At 38.5% G+C, this 23136-nt stretch overlaps 1 pseudogene; it reads right to left on the bottom strand.

Moving 5' to 3' along the window:
- The window catches only part of LOC137222419 (zinc finger protein 709-like), an 84957-nt pseudogene that overhangs the window by 61647 nt on the left and 174 nt on the right, over window positions 1-23136 (bottom strand).

Genomic DNA, 23136 nt, shown 5'->3' with positions numbered 1-23136 from the left:
CTATAAAAAATACAAACACATGGAGGCTAAACAATACACTACTTAATAACTAAGTGATCACTGAAGAAATCAAAGAGGAAATCAAAAAATACCTAGAAACAAATGACAATGAAAACACGACGACCCGAAACCTATGGAATGCAGCAAAAGCAGTTCTAAGAAGGAAGTTTATAGCAATACAATCCTACCTTAAGAAAAAAGAAACATCTGATATAAACAACCTAAACTTGCATGTAAAGCAATTAGAGAAACAAGGGGGAAAAAACCCTAAGTTAGCAGAAGGAAAGAAATCATAAAGATCAGATCAGAAATAAATGAAAAAGAAATAAGGAAACGATAGCAAAGATCAATAAAACTAAAAGCTGGTTCTTTGAGAAGGTAAACAAAACTGATAAACCATTAGCCAGACTGATTAAGAAACAAAGGGAGAAGACTCAAATCAATAGAATTAGAAATGAAAAAGGGGATGGAACAACTGACACTGCAGAAATACAAAGGATGAGAGATTACTACAAGAAACTCTATGCCAATAAAATGGACAACCTGCAAGAAATGGACAAATTCTTAGAAATGCAAACCTGCCGAGACTGAACCAGAAAGAAATAGGAAATACGAACAGACCAATCACAAGCACTGAAATTGAAACTGTGATTAAAAATATTCCAACAAACTAAAGCCCAGGACCAGATGGCTTCACAGGCGAATTCTATCAAACAATTACAGAAGAGCTAACACCTATCCTTCTCAAACTCTTCCAAAATATAGCAGAGGGAGGAACACTCCCAAACTCATTCTACAAGGCCACCATTATGCTGATACCAAAACCAGACAAGGATGTCACAAAGAAATAAAACTACAGGCCAATATCACTGATGAACACAAATGCAAAAATTCTCAACAAAATACTAGCAAACAGAATCCAACAGCACACTGAAAGGATCATACACCATAATCAAGTGGGGTTTATTCCAGGAATGCAAGGATTCTTCAATATATGCAAATCAATCAACATGATACACCATATTAACAAATTGAAGGAGAAAAACCATATGATCTTCTCAATAGAGCAGAGAAAGCTTTCGACAAAATTCAACACCCATTTATGATAAAAACCCTGCAGAAAGTAGGCATACAGGGAACTTTCCTCAACATAATAAAGGCCATATATGACAAATCCACAGCCAACATCATCCTATATTGTGAAAAACTGAAAGCATTTCCACTATGATCAGGAACAAGACAAGGTTGCCCACTCTCACCACTATTATTCAACATTGCTTTGCAAGTTTTAGCAACAGCAATCAGAGAATAAAAGAAAATAAAACGAATCCAAATCGGAAAAGAAGAAGTAAAGCTTTCACTGTTTGCAGATTACGTGTTACTATACATAGAGAATCATAAAGATGCTACCAGAAAACTACTAGAACTAATCAATGAATTTGGTAAAGTAGCAGGATAAAATATTAATGCACATAAATCTCTGGCATTCCTCTACACTAATGATGAAAAATCTGAAAGTGAAATCAAGAAAACACTCCCATTTACCACTGCAACAAAAAGAATAAAATATCTAGGGATACACATACCTAAGGAGACAAAAGACCTGTATGCAGAAAATTATAAGACAATGATGAAAGAAATTGAAGACGATACAAATAGACGGAGAGATATACCATGTTCTTCGACTGGAAGAATCAACATTGTGAAAATGACTCTACTACCCAAAGCAATCTACACATTCAATGCAATCCCTATCAAACTACCACTGGCATTTTTCACAGAAGTAGAACAAAAAATTTCACAATTTGTATGCAAACACAAAAGACCCCGAATAGCCAAAGCAATCTTGAGAACAAAAAACGGAGCTGGAGGAAATCAGGCTCCCTGACTTCAGACTATACTACAAAGCTACAGTAATCAAGACAGTATGGTACTGGCACAAAAACAGAAAGATAGATCAATGGAACAGGATAGAAAGCCCAGAGATAAACCCACGCACATATGGTCACCTTATCTCTGATAAAGGAGGCAGGAATGTACAGTGGAGAAAGGAAAGACTCTTCAATAATTGGTGCAGGGTAAACTGGACAGGTACATCTAAAAGTATGAGATAAGATCACTCCCTAACACCATACACAAAAATAAGCTCAAACTGGATTAAAGACCTGAATGTAAGGCCAGAAACTATCAAACTCTTAGAGGAAAACATAGGCAGAACACTCTATGACAAAAATCACAGCAAGATCCTTTTTGACCCCCTCCCAGAAAAATGGAAATATAAACAAAAATAAACAAACGGGACCTAATGAAACTCCAAAGCTTTGGCACAGCAAAGGAAAACATAAACAAGACCAAAAGACAACTCTCAGAATGGGAGAAAATATTTGCAAATGAAGCAACTGACAAAGGATTAATCTCCAAAATTTACAAGCAGCTCATGCAGCTCAAGAACAAAAGAACAAACAACCCAATCCAAAAATGGGCAGAAGACCTAAATAGACATTTCTCCAAAGAAGATATACAGACTGCCAACAAACACATGAGAGAATGCTCAACATCATTAATCATTAGAGAAATGCAAATCAAAACTACAATGAGATATCATCTCACACCAGTCAGAATGGCCATCATCAAAAAATCTACAAACAATAAATGCCGGAGAGGGTGTGGAGAAAAGGGAACACACTTGCACTTCTGGTGGGAATGTGAATTGGTTCAGCCACTATGGAGAACAGTATGGACGTTCCTTAAAAAACTACAAAGAGAACTACCATATGACCCAGCAATCCCACTACTGGGCATATACCCTGAGAAAACCATAATTCAAAAGGAGTCATGTACCAAAATGTTCACTGCAGCTCTATTTACAGTAGTCTGGCGATGGAAACAACCTAATTGTCCATCATCAGATGAATGGATAAAGAAGGTGTGGCACATATATACAATGGAATATTACTCAGCCATAAAATAAACGAAATTGAGTTCTTTGTAGTGAGGTGGATGGACCTAAACTCTGTCATACAGAGTGAAGTAAGTCAGAAAGAGAAAGACATATACCGTATGCTAACACATATATATGGAATTTACGGGAAAAAAATGACATGAAGAACTTAAGGGTAAGACTGCAAAAAAGAATAAGACCTACTAGAGAATAGACTTCAGGATATAAGGAGGGGTAAGGGTAAGCTGTGACAAAGTGAGAGAGTGGCATGGACATATATACACTACCAAACATAAAACAGATAGCTAGTGGGAAGCAGACGCATAGCATAGGGAGATCAGCTCGGTGCTTTGTGACCACCTAGAGGGGTGGGATAGGGAGGGTGGGAGGGAGGGAGATGCAAGAGGGAAGAGATAAGGGAACATATGTATGTATAACTGATTCACATTGTTATAAATCAGAAACTAACACACCATTGTAAAGCAATTATACTCCAGTAAAAAGAAAAAAGAGTCATGTACCAAAATGTTCATTGCAGCTCTATTTACAGTAGACAGGACATGGAAGCAACCTACGTGTCCATTAACTGATGAATGGATAAAGAAGATGTGGCATATATGTACAATGGAATATTACTCAACCATAAAAAGAAATGAAATTGAGTTATTTGTAGTGGGGTGGATGGACCTAGGGTCTGTCATACAGAGTGAGGTTAAGTCAGAAAGAGAAAAACAAATACTGTATGCGAACACATATATATGGAATCTAAGAAAAAAAAGGTCATGAAGAACCTAAGGGCAAGATGGCAATAAAGACACAGACCTACTAGAGAATGGACTTGAGGATATAGGGAGGTGAAGGGTAAGCTGTGACAAAGTCAGAGAGTGGCATGGACATATTATACACTAGCAAATGTAAAATAGATAGCTAGTGGGAAGCAGACGCATAGCACAGGGAGATCAGCTCGGTGCTTTGTGACCACCTACACAGGTGGGATAGGGAGGGTGCGAGGGAGGGAGACACAAGAGGGAAGAGACATGGGAACATATGTATAACTGATTCACTTTGTTATAAAGCAGAAACTAACACACCATTTGAAAGCAATTATACTCCAAGAAAGAGGTTAGAAAAAAAAGAAAGAAACACTGGCCTTCAGTGACACATTAGGCCAGTCATTCCATCCAAAAGCGACACCATACGCAATCTTCTCAAGGGCACATGGAACATTCTCCAGGAGAGAGAATATGTTAGGCCACAATACAAGTCTTAATAAATTTTAAATGATTAATGTCATATTAAGCATGTTTCCCAACCACAATGCAATACAACTAGAAATTGATTATGAGAAGATAACTGGAAAATTCCCATGTGGAGATTAAAAATGATACTGAACAACCAATAGGTCAAAGAAATCAAAAGAGAAATTTTAAAAAGTACCTTGAGAGAAATGAAATGGAAATATAGTAGAACCACATTATCTGTGAGGGATACATTCCAAGACACTGAGTGGATGCCTGAAACCATTAATAGTAATTAAACCCACAAATATTATGTTTTTTCCTATACACACACATGCACACACAGTGTGTATACAACAGACAAAGGGATGATTCATATCCCAGGCAAGATGGAGAAGGGTGGCACAACGTTTCATTGCATTCCTCAGGACAATGCACAATTCAAAACTCTATTTTAAAGTATTTAAAAAATGTTTACTTCTGTAATTTTCCATTTAATATTTTCAGACCACAGTTGACTGCAGGTAACTGAAACTGTAAAAAGCAAAACTGCAGATAAAGGGAGACTATTGTGCAATATACTGAAACTTACAGGATGCAGCAAAAGAATTTCCAAGAGGGAAGTTCACAGTGATAGTGATAAATCAAGAAACAAACAAGATCTCAAAAAACCTAACTTTACATATCAAGGAACTAGAAAAGGAAGAAAAAGCAGATGCCACAGTTAGTAAAATGAAGGAAATAACAAACATAACAGTGGAAATAAATGAAAAGACTAAAATGAGAGGAGAAAAACAATGAATGAAACTAAGAGCTTTTAAAATATAAGATAGATATCCAATAGAGATGGCAGAGGAATAAGATGTGGAGATCACCCTCCGCCACACAAATACACCGCAAATACATCTACATGTTGAACAACTACAGAACACCTACTAAACGCAGGCAGAAGACTCAGACTTCCCAGAGGGCAAGAAACTCCCCATGTACCCGGCCGTGTGGCTGACATGGTCTTGGTGCTCTGGCCTGCTGTCAGGCCTGAGCATCTCAGGTGGGAGAGCTGAGTTCAGTACACTGGACCACCAGAGACCTCCGGGCCCCATGTAATATCAATCTGCGAGGGCTCTCCCAGAGATCTGTGTCTCAACCCTGAGACCCAGCTGACTCAATGACCAGCAAGCTCCAGTGCTGGACACCCCATGCCAAACAACTGGCAAGACAGGAACACAACCTGACCCATTAGCAGAGAGACTGCCTAATATCATACTAAGTTCAGAGACACTCCAAAACACACCACTGGACACGGCCCTGCCCACCAGTAAGATCCAGCCCCACCCACCAGAACACAGGCGCCAGTCCTCTCTACCAGGAAGCCTACACAAGCCCCTTAACCAACCTTACCCACCGGGGGCAGACACCAAAAACAACGGGAAGTACAAACCCTTAGCCTGCGAGAAAGAGACACCAAACACAGTAAGTTAAACAAAATGAGAAGACAGAGAAATATGCAGCAGATGAGGGAGCAAGGTAAAAACCCACCAGACCAAACAAATGAAGAGGAAATAGGCAGCATACCTGAAAAAGAATTCAGACTAACGATAGAAAAGATGATCCAAAAATCTTGGAAATAGAATGGAGAAAATACAAGAAATGTGTAACACAGATGTAGAAGGACTAAGAGCAAACACACAACGATGAACAACACAATAAATGAAATTAAAAATTCCCTAGAAAGAATCATTAGTAGAATAAATGAGGCAGAAGAAAGGATAAATGACCTGGAAGATAAAATAGTGGAAATAACTGAGGCAGAGCAGAATAAAAATTTAAAAAAAAGAAAGAATTGGGACAACATTAAATGTACCAACATTCGAATTATACGGGTCCCAGAAGAAGAAGAATAAAGAAAGGGAGGAGCTTCAAGATGGCGGAAGAGTAAGATGCAGAGATTACCTACCTCCCTACAACTACATCAGAAATACATCTGCACGTGCAACTGCTCCTATAGAACACCTTGTGAATGCTAGCGGAAGATCTCAGACCTCCCAAAAGGCAAGAAACTCCCCACCTACCTGGGTAGGACAAAAGAAAAAAGAAAAACCAGAGACAAAAATTAGGGACGGGACCTGCACCAGTGGGAGAGAGCTGTGGAGGAGAAAAGGTTTCCACACACTAGGAAGCCACTTCGTGGGCGGAGACTGTGGGTGGTGGAGGGGGGAAGCTTCGGAGCCACAGAGCAGAGCGGAGCAACAGGGGTGCGGAGGGCAAAGCGGAGAGATTCCCGCACAGAGGATCGGTGCTGACCAGCACTCACCAGCCCAAGAGGCTTGTCTGCTCACCCACCAGGGTGGGCGGGGGCTGGAGGCTGAGGCTCGGCTTCACTTGGATCCCAGGGAGAGGACTGGGGTTGGCTGTGGGAACACAGCCTGAAGAGACTAGTGCGCCACAGCTAGCCGACAGGGAGTCTCGGGAAAGAGTCTGGAGCTGCTGAAAAGGTAAGAGACTTTTGCTTCCCTCTTTGTTTCCTGCTGCTCCAGAAGGGGGAATTAAGAGCGCCGCTTAAAGGAGCTCCAGACACGGGAGCGAGCTGCGGCTATCAGCGTGGACCCCACAGACGGGCATGGGACACTAAGGCTGCTGCTGCAGCCATAAAGAAGGTCACTCTCCACACCTTCTATCCCGGGAGCCTGTGCAGCCCGCCACTGCCGGGGTCCTGTGATCCAGGGACAATTTCCCCGGGCGAATGAACGGCATGCCTCAGGCTGTTGCAACGTCACACAGGCCTCTGCTGACGCAGGCTCACCCCGCATTCCGTGCCCCTCCCTCCCCAACCCCCACCCCCAGCCTGAGTGAGCCAGAGTCCTTGAAGTAGCTGCTCCTTTAACCCTTTCTTGTCTGAGCAAAGAACAGACGCCTTCAGGCAAACTACACGCAGAGGTGGGTCCAAATCCAAAGCTGAAACTCTGGAGCCATGCGTACGTAGAAGAGAAAGGGAAATCTCTCCCAGCAGCCAAAGGAGCAGCGGATTAAATCTCCACAATCAACTTGAGGTACCCTGCATCTGTGGACTACCTGCATACACAACAAATCATCCAAATTGAGGAGGTGGAGTTGGGGTGCAAAGATATATACTTTTTCCCATTTCACTCTTTTGTGAGTGTGTATGTTTCTGTGTGTGATTTTGTCTGTATAGCTTTGCCTTTACCATTTGTCCTAGGGTTCTGTCCATCTGGTTTACTTTCTTTTGAAAAATTTTTTCTTAATAATTATTTTTAATTTTAATAAATTTATGTTTTAATCTTCTTTCTTTCTTTCCTTCTTTCTTTCTTATTTTTTCTCCCTTTTATTCTGAGCCGTGGGGATGAAAGGGTCTAGGTGCTCCAGACAGGAGTCAGGGCTGTGTCTCTGAGGTGGGAGATCCAACTTCAGGACACTCGTCCACGAAAGACCTCCCAGCTCCATGTAATATCAAATGGCAAAAATCTCCCAGAGATCTCCACCTCAGCACCAAGACCCAGCTTCACTCAATGACCAGGAAGCTACAGTGCTACACACACTATGCAAAAAAACTTGCAAGACAGGAACAGAACCACATCCGTTAGCGTAGCGGCTGCCTAAAATCATAATAAGGCCACAGACACCCCAAAACACATCACCAGACATGGACCTACCCCCAAGAAAGACAAGATCCAGCCTCATCCACCAGAAGGCAGGCACTAGTCCCCTCCACTAGGAAGCCTACACAACCCACTGAACCAGTCTTAGCCCCTGGGGACACACGCCAAAAATAATAGGAACTATGAACCTGCAGCCTGTGAAAAAGAGACCCCAAACACAGTAAGTTAAGCAAAATGAGAGGACAGAGAAACACCCAGCAGATGAAGGAGGAAGGTAAAAACCCACCAGACCAAACAAATGAAGAGGAAATAGGCAGTCTATCTGAGAAAGAATTGAGAATAATGATAGTAAAGATGGTCCAAAATCTTGGAAATAGAATAAAGAAAACACAAGAAACGTTTAACAAGGAACTAGAAGAACTAAATGGCAACCAAACAATGATGAACAACACAATAAATGAAACTAAAAACTCTCTAGAAGGGATCAATAGCAGAATAAGTGAGGCAGAACAGATAAGTGGCTTGGAAGATAAAATAGTGGAAATAACTACTGCAGAGCAGAATAAAGGAAAAAGAATGAAAAGAATTGAGGACAGTCTCAGAGACATCTGGGACAACATTAAACACACCAACATTCGAATTATAGGGCTCACAGAAGAAGCAGAGATAAAGAAAGGGACTGAGAAAATATTTGAAGAGAGTATAGTTGAAAACTTCCCTAATACGGGAAAGGAAGTAGTTAATCAAGTCCAGGAAGCACAGAGAGTCCCATACAGGATACATCCAAGGAGTGACACGCCAAGACACATATTAATCAAACTGTCAGGAATTAAATACAAAGAAAAAATATTAAAAGCAGCAAGGGAAAAACAACAAATAATACACAAGGGAATCCCCATAAGGTTAACAGCTGATCTTTCAGCAGAAACTCTGCAAGCCAGAAGGAATTGGCAGGACATATTTAGAGTGATGAAGGAGAAAAACCTACAACCAAGTTTACTCTACCCAGCAAGGATCTCATTCAGATTTAATGGAGAAAGTAAAACCTTCACAGACAAGCAAAAGCTAAAAGAATTCAGCATCACCAAACCAGCTTTACAACAATGCTAAAGGAACTTCTCTAGGCAGGAAACACAAGAGAAGGAAAAGACCTACAATAACAAACCCAAAACAATTAAGAAAATGGGAATAGGAACATACATATTGATAATTACCTTAAATGTAAATGGATTACATGATCCAACCAAAAGACATAGATACACTGGCTGAATGGATACAAAAACAAAACCCGTATATATGCTGTCTACAGGAGACCCACTTCAGACCTAGGGACACATACAGACTGAAAGTGAGGGGATGGAAAAAGATACTCCATGCAAATGGAAATGAAAAGAAAGCTGGAGTAGCAATTCTCATATCAGACGAAATAGACTTTAAAATAAAGACTAGTATAAGAGACAAAGAAGGATACTACATAATGATCAAGGGATCAATTCAAGAAGAAGAGATAACAACTGTAAATATTTATGCACCGAACACAGAAGCACCTCAATACATAAGGCAAATACTAACAGCCATAAAAGGGGAAATCGACAGTAACACAATCATAGTAGGGGACTTTAACACCCGACTTTCATCAATGGACAGATCATCCAAAATGAAAATGAATAAGGAAACAGAAGCTTTAAATGATACATTAAACAAGATGGACTTAATTGATATTTATAAGACATTCCATCCAAGAACAACAGAATACACATTCTTCTCAAGTGCTCATGGAACATTCTCCAGGATAGATCATATCTTGGGTCACAAATCAAGCCTTGGTAAATTCAAGAAAATTGAAATCGTTTCAAGTATCTTTTCCGAGCACAGCGCTATGAGACTAGATATCAATTACAGGCAAAAGTCTACAAAAAATACAAACACATGGAGGCTAAACAATACACTACTTAATAACTAAGTGATCACTGAAGAAATCAAAGAGGAAATCAAAAAATACCTAGAAACAAATGACAATGAAAACACGACGACCCAAAACCTACAGGATGCAGAAAAAGCAGTTCTAACAAGGAAGTTTATACCAATACAATCCTACCTTAAGAAAAAAGAAACATCTGATATAAACAACCTAAACTTGCATGTAAAGCAATTAGAGAAAGAAAGGGAAAAGAACCCTAAGTTAGCAGAAGGAAAGAAATCATAAAGATCAGATCAGAAATAAATGAAAAAGAAATGAAGGAAACGATAGCAAAGATCAATAAAACTAAAAGCTGGTTCTTTGAGAAGGTAAACAAAACTGATAAACCATTAGCCAGACTGATTAAGAAACAAAGGGAGAAGACTCAAATCAATAGAATTAGAAATGAAAAAGGAGATGTAACAACTGACATTGCAGAAATACAAAGGATCATGAGAGTTTACTACAAGAAACTCTATGCCAATAAAATGGACAACCTGCAAGAAATGGACAAATTCTTAGAAATGCAAACCTGCCGAGACTGAACCAGAAAGAAATAGGAAATACGAACAGACCAATCACAAGCACTGAAATTGAAACTGTGATTAAAAATATTCCAACAAACAAAAGCCCAGGACCAGATGGCTTCACAGGCGAATTCTATCAAACAATTACAGAAGAGCTAACACCTATCCTTCTCAAACTCTTCCAAAATATAGCAGAAGGAGGAACACTCCCAACCTTATTCTACAAGGCCACCATCACGCTGATACCAAAACCAGACAAGGATGTCACAAAGATATAAAACTACAGGCCAATATCACTGATGAACACAGATGCAAAAATCCTCAACAAAATACTAGCAAACAGAATCCAACAGCACATTAAAAGGATCACACACCATGATCAAGTGGGGTTTATTCCAGGAATGCAAGGATTCTTCAATATATGCAAATCAATCAACGTGATACACCATATTAACAAATTGAAGGAGAAAAACCATATGATCTTCTCAACAGACGCAGAGAAAACTTTCGACAAAATTCAACACCCATTTATGATAAAAACCCTGCAAAAAGTAGGCATAGAGGGAAATTTCGTCAACATAATAAAGGCCATATATGATAAATCCACAGCCAACATCTCCTATACTGTGAAAAACTGAAAGCATTTCCACTAAGATCAGGAACAAGACAAGTTTGCCCACTCTCACCACTATTATTCAACATTGTTTTGCAAGTTTTAGCAACAGCAATCAGAGAGTAAAAGCAAATAAAACGAATCCAAATCAGAAAAGAAGAAGTAAAGCTTTCACTGTTTGCAGATTACGTGTTACTATACATAGAGAACCTTAAAGATGCTACCAGAAAACTACTAGAACTAATCAATGAATTTGGTAAAATAGCAGGCTACAAATTTAATGCACATAAATCGCTGGCATTCCTCTACACTAATGATGAAAAATCTGAAAGTAAAATCAAGAAAATACTCCCATTTACCATTGCAACAAAAGGAATAAAATATCTAGGGATAAACCTACCTAAGGAGACAAAAGACCTGTATGCAGAAAATTATAAGACAATGATGAAAGAAATTAAAGATGATACAAATAGACGGAGAGATATTCCATGTTCTTCGACTGGAAGAATCAACATTGTGAAAATGACTCTACTACCCAAAGCAATCTACACATTCAATGCAATCCCTATCAAACTACCACTGGCATTTTTCACAGAAGTAGAACAAAAAATTTCACAATTTGTACGGAAACACAAAAGACCCCGAATAGCCAAAGCAATCTTGAGAACGAAAAACGGACCTGGAGGAATCAGGCTCCCTGACTTCAGACTATACTACAAAGCTACAGTAATCAAGACAGTATGGTACTGGCACAAAAACAGAAAGATAGATCAATGGAACAGGATAGAAAGCCCAGAGATAAACCCATGCACATATGGTCACCTTATCTCTGATAAAGGAGGCAGGAATGTACAGTGGAGAAAGGACAGCCTCTTCAATAATTGGTGTGGGGAAAACTGGACAGGTACAAGTAAAAGTATGAGATTAGATCACTCCCTAACACCATACACAAAAATAAGCTCAAAATGGATTAAAGACCTAAATGTAAGGCCAAACACTATAAAAGTCTTAGGGGAAAACACAGGCAGAACACTATATGACAAAACTCACAGCAAGATCCTTTTTGACCCACCTCCTAGAGAAATGGAAATATAAACAAAAATAAACAAATGGGACCTAATGAAACTTAAAAGCCTTTGCACAGCAAAGGGAACCATTAACAAGACCAAAAGACAAACCTTGAGAATGGGAGAAAATATTTGCAAACAAAGCAATGGACAAAGGATTTATCTCCAAAATATACAAGCAGCTCATGAAGCTCAATATCCAAATAAAAAACAACCCAATCCAAAAATGGGCAGAAGACCTAAATAGACATTTCTCCAAAGAACATATACAGATTGGCAACAAACATATGAAAGGATGCTCAACATCACTAATCATTAGAGAAATGCACATCAAAACTACAATGAGGTATCACCTCACACCATTCAGAATAGCCATCATCAAAAAATCTGGAAACAATAAATGCCGGAGAGGGTGTGGAGAAAAGGGAACACTCTTGCACTGTTGGTGGGAATGTAAATTGATACAGTCCCTATGGAGAACAGTATGGAGGTTCCTTAAAAAACTAAAAATAGAGCTACCATATGACCCAGCAATCCCACTACTGGGCATATACCCTGAGAAAAACATAATTCAAAAAAAGTCATGTACCACAATGTTTACTGCCACACTATTTACAAAAGCCAGGATGTGGAAGCAACCTAAGTGTCATTGATAGATGAATAGAAAAAGAAGATGTGGCACATATATACAATGGAATATTACTCAGCCATAAAAAGTAATGAAATTGAGTTATTTGTCATGAGGTGGATGTACCTAGAGTTTGTCATACAGAGTGAAGTCAGAAAGAGAAAAACAAATACCGTATGCTAACACACATGTATGGAATCGAAAAAAAAAAAAAAGGTTCTGATGCACCTAGGGGCAGAACAGGAATAAAAGAGCAGACGTAGAGAATGGTCTTGAGAACATGGGGAGGGGGCATGGTAAGCTGGGATGAAGTGAGAGAGTGGCATTGACATATACACACTACCAAATGTAAAACAGATAGCTAGTGGGAAGCAACCACATAGCACAGGGAGATCAGCTCCATGCTTTGTGTCCAACTAGAGTGGTGGGATAGGGAGAGTGGGAGGGAGCTGCAAGAGGGAGGGGCTATGGAATATATGTATACATATAGCTGATTCACTGTTATACAGTAGCAACTAACATAACATTGTAAAGCAATTATACTCCAATAAAGATGTTAAAAAAATAAAATATAAAATAAACTGAAAAACCTTTAGCTAGACTCACAAATTCAAAAAAGAGAAAATCCAAATAAATAAAATCAGAAATGAGAGACGTTACAATAGGTACCACAGAAATACAAAGGATCAGAAGATACTTCTATGAACAATTACACTCCCCCAAAATTGGACAGCTTAGAAGAAATTCCTAGAAACATAAAATCTACCAAGGCTGAATCATGAAGAAATAGAAAATCTGAAGAGGCCAATTACTAGTAAGGTGATTCAATCAGTAATCTAAAACCTCCCATCAAAGAAAAGTCTAGGGCCAGCTGGCTTCACTTGTGAATTCTAACAAACATTTAGAGAAAAACTATGATCAATCCTTTGCAAACTCTTCCAAAAAAACAGGACAGAACACTTCCAAACTCATTTTACAAGGCCAAAACCAGACAAGGACTCCATGAGAAAATTACAGGTCAGGAAGAACATAGATATAAAAGTCCTGAAGAAACTATTATTATACGAAGTTCAACAGCAAATTAAAGGGATCACACACCATGTTCATGTGGGGTTTATTCCAGGGATGCAAGGATGGTTCAACAGCTATGTATCAATCAATGTGATACACCACATTAACAAAATGAAGGATAATCATCACATGGTCATCTCGATAGATGCAGAAAAAGTGTTTGACAAAATCCAACATCTATTTATGATAAAAATTCTCAATAAAGTGGGTATAGAGGTAATGTACCTCAACATAGTAAAGACCATATATTACAAGCCCACAGTTAACATCATACTCATCAGTGAAAAGCTGAAAGTATTCCGTCTAAGATCAGGAACAAGGCAAGGATGCCCACTCTTGCCACTTTTATTCAACATAGTATTGGAAGTCCTAGCCACAGCAATCAGAGACAGAGAGAGAGAGAGAGAATCCAAATTGGAAAGGAAGAAGTAAAATTGTCACTTTTTGCAGATGACATTACACTATACATAGAAAATCCCAGAGACATCACCAAAAAACTACTAGGGCTCATTAATGAATTCGGTACAGTTTCAGGATACAAAATTAATATACAGAAAAGCTGAAAGTTTTCCCTCTAAGATCAGGAACAAGACAAAGATGCCCACCACATAGTATTGGATGATAAGCTACAACAATTAGGCAAGAAAAAGAAACAAAAGGCATCCAAATTGGAAAGAAGTAAAATTGTCACTATTTGAAGATGACATGACATTATATATAGAAAGCCCTAAAGACTCCATCATATCTGTTGGAACCAATAAACGAATTCAGTAAAGCTGCAGGATACAATATCAGTATACAAAAATCTATCTCTATGCACTAACAATGAATAATCAAAAAGAGAAATTAAGAAAACAATACTAATTAGGAGTTTGGTATTAACAGATACACACTACTATACAGAAAATAGATAAATAAGGACCTATTATTTAGCACAAGGAGCTATATTCAATATCTTGTAATAACCTATGATGGGAAATAATCTGAAAAAGGATTATATATAATGAGTCACTTTTGCTGTATACCTGAAACACAACATTGTAAATCAAGTATACTTCAATTTTTTAGAAAAAGCAAATTAGTAATTAGCAAATCAGATAAGATTCTGATTAGATCAAACTCTTGAAAACCAGGAATTTCAGTCTGAGAGAAAAGAGATACACATTTAGTAGAGATACTAAAATCCTGTAGTCCTGTGGAAACATCAGTATAAATTTAAATTTTATCTTTTGCAAAAAACCCAAAAAATTCTCTACTTCAATGACAAAAAAAGAAAGAAAACAATCCTATTTACAACTGCATTAAAAAGAATAAAATACCTGAGAATAAATTTAACCAAGGACGTGAAAGATTTGTATACTGAAATTTATAAGGTGTTGATGAAAGAAATTGAAGATACAAATAAGATATTTTGCCCTCATGGATTGGAAAAATATCCATACTACCCAAAGCAATGAACAATTCAATGCAATCCCTATCAAAATTTCAATGGCACCTTCCATAAAATAGAACAAACAATACTAAAACTTGTATGGAACCACAAAGGCCCTGAATAGCCAAAGCAATCTTGAGAAAGAACAAATCTGGTAGCATAATGCTTCCTGATTTCAAACTACATTACAAAGCTAAAGTAATCAAAACAGTACGGTATTGGCATAAAACAGACATATATAGATCAGTGGAACAGAATAAACAGTCTAAGGAAGAAACCCCATGCTTATACGGTCAATTAATTTTTGGCAAAGGAACCCAGAATTTACAATGGGGAAAGGAGAGTTTCTTCAATAAACAGACTGGGAAAACTGGACAGCTACATGCAGAAGAATGAAACTGGACCACTATCTTACACCATACACAAAAATCAACTCAAAATGGATTAACTAAATTGGAAGACTGGGATAGACATACACACACTAATATATAAAAAATAGAGGACTTCCCTGGTGGTGCAGTGGATAAGAATCCACCTGCCAATGCAGGGGACACAGGTTCCATCCCTGGTCCGGGAAGATCCCACATGCCACAGAGCAACTAAGCCTGTGCACCACAACTACTGAGCCTGCTCTCTAGAGCCCACGAGCCACAACTACTGAGCCCATGTGCCACAACTACTGAGCCCATGTGCCACAACTACTGAAGCCTGCACGCCTAGAGCCCATGCTCCGCAACAGGAGAAGCCACTGCAATGAGAAGGCTATGCACCACAACGAAGAGTAGCCCCCGCTCGCTGCAACTAGAGAAAGCCTACATGCAGCAACGAAGACTCAGCACAGCCAAAAATAAATTTATTTTTAAAAAAAGATAATAAGGACCTACTGTATAGCACAGGCAACTCTACTCAATACTCTGAAATGACCTATATGGGAAAAGAATCTAAAGAAGAGTGGATATGTTTATAACTGATTTACTTTGCTATACACCTGAAACTAACACAACATTGTAAATCAACTACACTCCAATAAAAAATTTTTTTTAAATGGCAGACTTGAACATAAGCCTCGATACCATAAGAATCCTAGAAGAAAACACAGGTGGTAACTTCTCTGACATCAGCCTTGGAGATGATTTTTTTGGTTTTGAAACCAAAACAAAGGCAAGAAAAGCAAAAGTGAACATGTGGGACTACATCAAACTACAAAGCTTCTGCACGGCAGTGGAAACCATCAATGAAATGAAAAAGCAAACTACTGAGTGGGAGAAAATACTTGAAATCATATCTGATACGGAATTACTATCCAAAATATATAAAGAACTCATACAACTCAACTGCACATAAACAATATGATTAAGAAAAGTGAACAGAGGATCTGAACTGATACTTATCCAAAGACATACAGTTGGCTAGTAGGTACATGAAATGTGCTCAACATTACTGCCACAATGAGGTATCACCTCACACCTGCTAGAATGACTATTATCAAAAAGACAAAAACTGACAAGTGTTGGTGAGGAAGTGAAGAGAAGGCAACTCTTGCACATTGTTGGTGGGAATGTAAATTGATGAAGCCGCTATGGAAACCAGTGTGGAGGTTCCTCAAAAAAATCAAAAAATCCAATCAAACTTTTTGGCCAACCCAATATTTGCACCCCCATGTTCTCTACAACACTATTTACAATTGCCAAGACATGGAAACAACCTAAGTGCCCAATGATGGATGAATGGATTTTAAAAATGTACACACACACACACATAATGGAATATTAGTCATAAAAAAGGAAATCTTGCCATTTGTGACATGGACAGACCTTAAGGGTATTATGCTAAGTGAAATAAGTCAGAGAGAAAAATACAACATGATCTCACCTATATATGGGATCTGAAACAAAGAAAGAAAACCCTGGGAATTCCCTGGCAGTCCAGTGATTAGGACGTGGTGCTTTCACGGCCATAGGCCTGGGTTTAATCCCTGTTCAGGGAACTAAGATCCTGCAAGCCACGCAGCAAAACAAACAAATAAACCAAAACCCCCAAGTTCACAGAAATGGAGAACAGATTGGTGGTTGCCAGAGGTGGGACGTGAAGGTGTGTGTGGGTGTGTGTGTGTCAAGGCGTGGGTGAAACAGGTGAAGGCAGATCAAAAGTTACAAACTTTCAGTTATAAAATAAGTCAGGGGATATAATGTGCAGCATTGTGACTATAATTAATAATACTTTATTGCATATTGGAAAGTTGAAAAGAGGAAATTTCAAAAATTCTCATCACAAGAAAAAAAACTATGTGTGATGATGTTAGTCTAGTTAACTAGATTTATTGTGGTAATATTTCACAATGTATACAAATATCAAGTCGTTATGTTGTACACTTAAAAGCAATGTTATATGTCAATTATATCTCAATAAAAATAAGTAAAATGACCAAAAAAAGAAATAATTAGGGAAGACATAAAAATTGCAGGAATACAGACTATCAACAAAACCAAAAGCTGGTGCGCTTTGAAATAATCAGTAAAATTGATAAAGGTCTAGTCAAGCTAACTGAGAAAAGAGGGTAGACAGAAGTTAGTAATATCAGGAATGAAAGGAGGGTAAGTAAAATGGAAAAGCATTTGATAGAATCTAACATCCACTTATGATAACACACTAGGAATAGAGGGGAGTTCAGGCTCTTGAGATACAACATCTTCATGAAACTTGTAGGCAACATCACAATAGTGAGAAACTAGATGCTTTTTTTTTTGTAAGATAAGAAACTAGGTAAGGAAGTCTCCTCTCACCACTCCTATTCAACACTGTGCTGGAAGACCTACCTAATGCAATAAGGCAAGAAAAGGAAATAAAATGTATACAGATTGGGAAGAAAGAAATAAAACTGTCTTTGTTGTATATGACATGATTTTCTATGTAAAATATCTGAAAGAAACCGTAACACCAGAGATCCCTCCAGGAATTAATGAGAGTATAGAAAGACTGAGAATACAGAAGTCAACTGCTTTCTTATAGACCCAGAGAAATATAGCCAACTGATCTTTGATAAAGGACTAAAAGGCAATTCAATGGAAAAAAAGTCTTTTCAACAAACAGTGCTGGAAATAGTGGATATCCACATGCAAAAAACAAATAAGTAAACCTAGACACAGACCTTACACAAAACTTAAAATAGACCATAGCTCTAAATGTAAAATGCAAAAGTAAAAAACTTCTAGAAGATAATGTAGGAGAAAATCAAGGTTACCTTGTGTTAATTGATGAATTTTAAGATACAACACCAAAAGCAAGATCCAAGAAAGAAAACAATAAGCTTCACTTCATTAAAATCCCCTGTGCTACAAAAGACAGTGGTAAGAGAATATAAAGACAGTCACAGATTGGGAAAAATATCTTTTCAGAACACTTATCTGACAAAGGACTGGTATCCAACATGTCTAAAAAACTCTTAAAATGCAACAGTAAGATGACAAACAACCCAGTTAAAAAATGGGCAAAATTCGGGACACTTCCCTGGTGGTCCAGTGGCTAAGACTCCACGCTTCCAATGCAGGGGGCGCGGGTTTGATCCCTGGTTGGGGAACTAAGATTCCACATGCCGTGTGGCACAGCCAAAAAAAAAATGGGGGCAAAATTGAAAATAAAACAAGAATCCCTGGGGGGAAAAAATAAAGTCCCAAACATGGGGGAAAAAAATGGGCAAAAGATTTGCACACACATCAATAAAGAAGATATACAGATGTTAAATAAGCATATGAAAAGAAACTCAACATCAAATGTCATTAGGAAATTGCAAATAAAACAAATAGATACCACTAAACGCTTATTACAATGGGTAAAATACGAAACACTCAGAATACCAAATATTGATGAAGATATAAAGCTACAGGAATCCTTACTCATTGCTGATGCGAATGGAAAATGGTATGCCTACTTTGGAAGACAGGCAGTTTTTTCACAAAACTAAATATACCCTTATCACAGGATCTAGCTCCTAGATTATACTCCTTGTATATTTATATTTACCCAAATGAGTTGAAAACTTGCCTTCACACAGAAATATGCAAATTAGTGTTTACAGGTGTTTTATGCATAATTGCCAAGACTTACAGTTAAGCAAGATATCCTTCAATAGTAGAATGAATAAACAACCAGTGGTATATCCACATGATAAAATATTTTTCAGTGATAAAAAGAAATGAGCTATCAAGCCATGAACAGACAAGGAGGAAACTGCTGTGTATTGGTTTGTTATAATTTTAAATTTACGCATTTATGGCTTAAGTGAAGTTGTTTTGATCTACTTGTTTATGGCTCAAGTAAAGATGTTTTGGTCCAAGAGTGAATTTGTTTACTTTGGGAGGCCATGTCAGGATGACGCCATCAAAATTGTGCTTACCATTATGAACATGTGGAGGAGTGACAATCATGTGACGGACATTTAAACTTTAAATACCAGGAATTTGTGAGGACTTAATTTGGGTGTTCAGTCTGGGCAAGGCTACTCTTTGTTAATCTAAAAAGCTCTCAGAGGATCACGAGACACTTGCTCCTGCTGTGGCCAGGTTACTCTTGGATAGCAATGGAGTTAAACCAAGCAGCAGTCTCAGGAAGAGAAGGGACATATTTGTTTCTGCCTTGGCGAGCCTACTCCTCATAGGCAGTGGTGCAAGCCATGAAATGGTCCCTGGACCAAGCAGCCTACCTTGCCTGCCAACACTAGTGCCTTTGCCCAGCAGGGAGGGATCTAAGCGGGCATCTGATACCCAGCTTTTAGTTGGAAGGACTGACGCTATCAAGAACCAATTCATATAAAGGTGCAACTCAACTAAATTTGGACTTTATTTCTTTCATCTTCCCTTTGGCTGGAACAACAGTGTAATTAAACTATCATTGGTTTGGGGTACGTTATGTCTTTACCGGCTTATTAAGAGACATTATCCTATTTGCTATTGGCTTGTGAAATATTATAAATTATAATTCCCACAGTGAACCTGTGTTAAATAAATTACTGGCAAAGACAGTCTCAGTCTCTGAGCATAATTTGCCTGAATGAAACAGGAAACTTAGAAGCATATCGCTAAGTGAAAGAAGACACTCTGACAAGGCTACATACTGTATGATTCCTACTGTTTAGGACATTCTGGAAGAGATAAAACTATGAGCCAGTAAAAAGATCTTTGCTTGGGAAGGATTTGGGGGTTTGAGGGAGGGACGAATGGATAGGTGAAGCACAGGGTATCCTTAGCAAAGTTAAACTATTCTATAGAAATGATGGACACATGTCATTATACATTTGCCAAAATCCCTACATTGTATAACACAAAGAGTCAAGGCTAATATAAACAGTGGACTTTATAGCATCGATATTGATCCATCGATTGTAACAAATATACCATAATAATATGAGATGTAAAAACATAGTACAAACTGTGTGGATGCAGAGGGGTCAAGTGGAAACACTCTGTACTTTCTGATCAATTTTTCTGTAAGCCTAAAATGTTCTAAAAACCGGAAATCTCACTGTTTCATATCTTACTATTTTATAAATCCTTTATAAGCATTATTTAAAATTGAGAGAAATTTATATACACCATACTTTCCTACCTAGTAGTCTGTTTTTAATTAACTTCTGCTACTTTAAATTTATTTTTAAATTAATTTTAGCTTTTCTACAAAGGAAATCATTCTAAATTTAATTCTTTAAACACTATTGGGTATAAAACTGCAAACTGTAGAAAGTGAAAGACTTCAAATGTCTTTCTAACTAAAAGGACAAATGACATCATAGTTTGTCCCTCCACTATATTTCACACTCAGGATATGGTTAGGAATGAGTTTCGTATTATAATGCATTAGGGGTTTGCATTTAATCCATGAAGAAACATACTAGGATTTTCAGAGATTCCCCTAAGTTTGAGTAGTTTTTATCATATCAATTAAAACAGAAATTCAATAGTTTTTCTCACTCATCAATACAAGTAGAAATTCACTTGCCTTAAGAATTGTACAGCCTTTTAAGTATCAAAGTTCTCTAGGGACAAGCACATACAAAAACTGATCTAAAAATGAAAAATGTGCCTGAGAACCTAAACATACCCATCTCACAGCTTAAGATTCTGTTGCCTAAAAGGAGCAGAAATTCTGTTTGGTTCCAGGATTTTCTTGCCTTAAACACATATTTTTCAATCAACTTATATTTTTCAAAGCCTAAGAAATCAAAAATCATATACACTCACCAAGGAAATAAAATTGCAAACTGCTAAGGGAAACTAGAGTTAAAGGACTGAAATATCCAATAGATAAAGGCATCTAAAGAAAAGAAACACAAATATTCAAATCAGCTCAGGTAAGAAGTCTGCTTGCCCACAGTTAAGAACGAAAATCCACATTCAGAAAGTTAAACACATTCCCAAGCTTCGGGTCTAGATACCAGGTTGAGATACAGCCCCTAAGGTGGGTCAGTCCCTGGTGAAGGAGGGTAGGGACACCTGAGCAGTCACTGAAGAGAGCTCTCCTCACATTCTCATGTGAGGAAACTCTCAGGCAGATTCAGTTTAATATCGGACTCAAACTCCCAAATTCATAAACTTTTTGTCCAGGAGACAGAACTCCTGACCACAGGCTTTTTTAATACACAAAATACACTCCGGGTGCACCTATATCATGGATGCAGAACTCAAACATAAAATATCTAGGCCAAAGAAACCCCCCCCCCCCACTGCCAGCTCCAGATGGGAACTTTAGTTTGGAGTCACTGGCCTCAGGCCTCTGCTCCAGTCACAATACTTTGGATCACCACTGATAATTTAAATGACATAAACCCAGTGTTTCAATAATCCAGAAAAATCACTCAACCCAGTGTTTATGTGTAAAGGAAGAGAGAAGACTGTAAGGCAATTTTATTTTTTAAACAGGAAAATCCCAAAACATCTATTCCTGTCGGAAAATGAAGATGTCAATGACTTATTTCCAAAAAGAGAAACTGATTTGTAAACAATCATATTGGAACACTTCTAGATTTTGCAAGTCTAAGTCCTGATATGCTATTGGAAATCACCCAAAGGACCTCAGAATATTACTACATCCGCTCAGGGTGGAAAAAAAAAGGGGGGAAACAAAAATTTTCATACACAGAATGTAATAATGAAATATTTTTCCAAAATTCACCTTTCTTGCCTCTTTGGAAAAAATTTATACTGTCTCCCCAGGTCTACTGAATAAATAAAATTTACATTTATTGAAAAACTGAGTCTCAAATAAGTGAATAAATCTTTTCAAAGAGAGAAACTCAGGAACGGAGGCAGTGCTGAAAAAAGATCACCCAGGAAAGTTTCTCAAGAGGACCCTCCACCCAAAGGTCTTCCCATAAGATGTCCGTGACCAAGGAAGATTTCGAGAGGAGAGGCGCAAGCATTCCATATAACATATTCCAGGTGGTGGTTCTCTGCTTTCCTCTCAAGTAAAATAGGCATAAAAATAAATCTTTAAATTAAAGAGCCATCCATGGCTCTGTTGATAAATGATTAAACAATTAAAATACTGCATCGGTTTGAAACGCACCACGGAGAAAAACAGTTAATAGTGATACTATGAACTGCCGAGGGGAAGATGGCATTTGGGAATGCGGGGAAACATCCGTAAATTTAGGGATTTATTGCCAGCCCTAGGAAGAGCCAGGCTGGGGGGACAGGGTCGTGGATTTGAGATCCTGTTCCTCAAACATTTTAAAAAGTGAGAGTAAAATGATTCCCCTGGAGAGCAAGGGGGAACCGGACACCCCCAGACCACAGCTGCTCCCACACGTGTACCCCAGAGACCGAGTCACGATTGCCCCGAGTCCCTCCCTATGGCCACCGCGCCGTGTGGGGGAGACTCGGGTTCGCAGGAACAGGACAGAGTCAGCCGGGGGTCGCGGCTGTCGACCCAGCCCCTAGGCTGTGTGGCGCGCCACCGGCTGACTCGGGTCCGCAGACTCTGGAGTCGGCCGCGCAGGAGGCCCGGTTCCATCAGTCCCACCGCCTCCCTCTCCCAACACCCGACCCCGC

The sequence above is a fragment of the Pseudorca crassidens genome, chromosome 3, assembly GCF_039906515.1.
Source record: "Pseudorca crassidens isolate mPseCra1 chromosome 3, mPseCra1.hap1, whole genome shotgun sequence".
Taxonomy (NCBI): domain Eukaryota; kingdom Metazoa; phylum Chordata; class Mammalia; order Artiodactyla; family Delphinidae; genus Pseudorca; species Pseudorca crassidens.
Note: the sequence above shows the minus strand (reverse complement) of the source record. Positions and strands in the feature narration are given on the sequence as shown.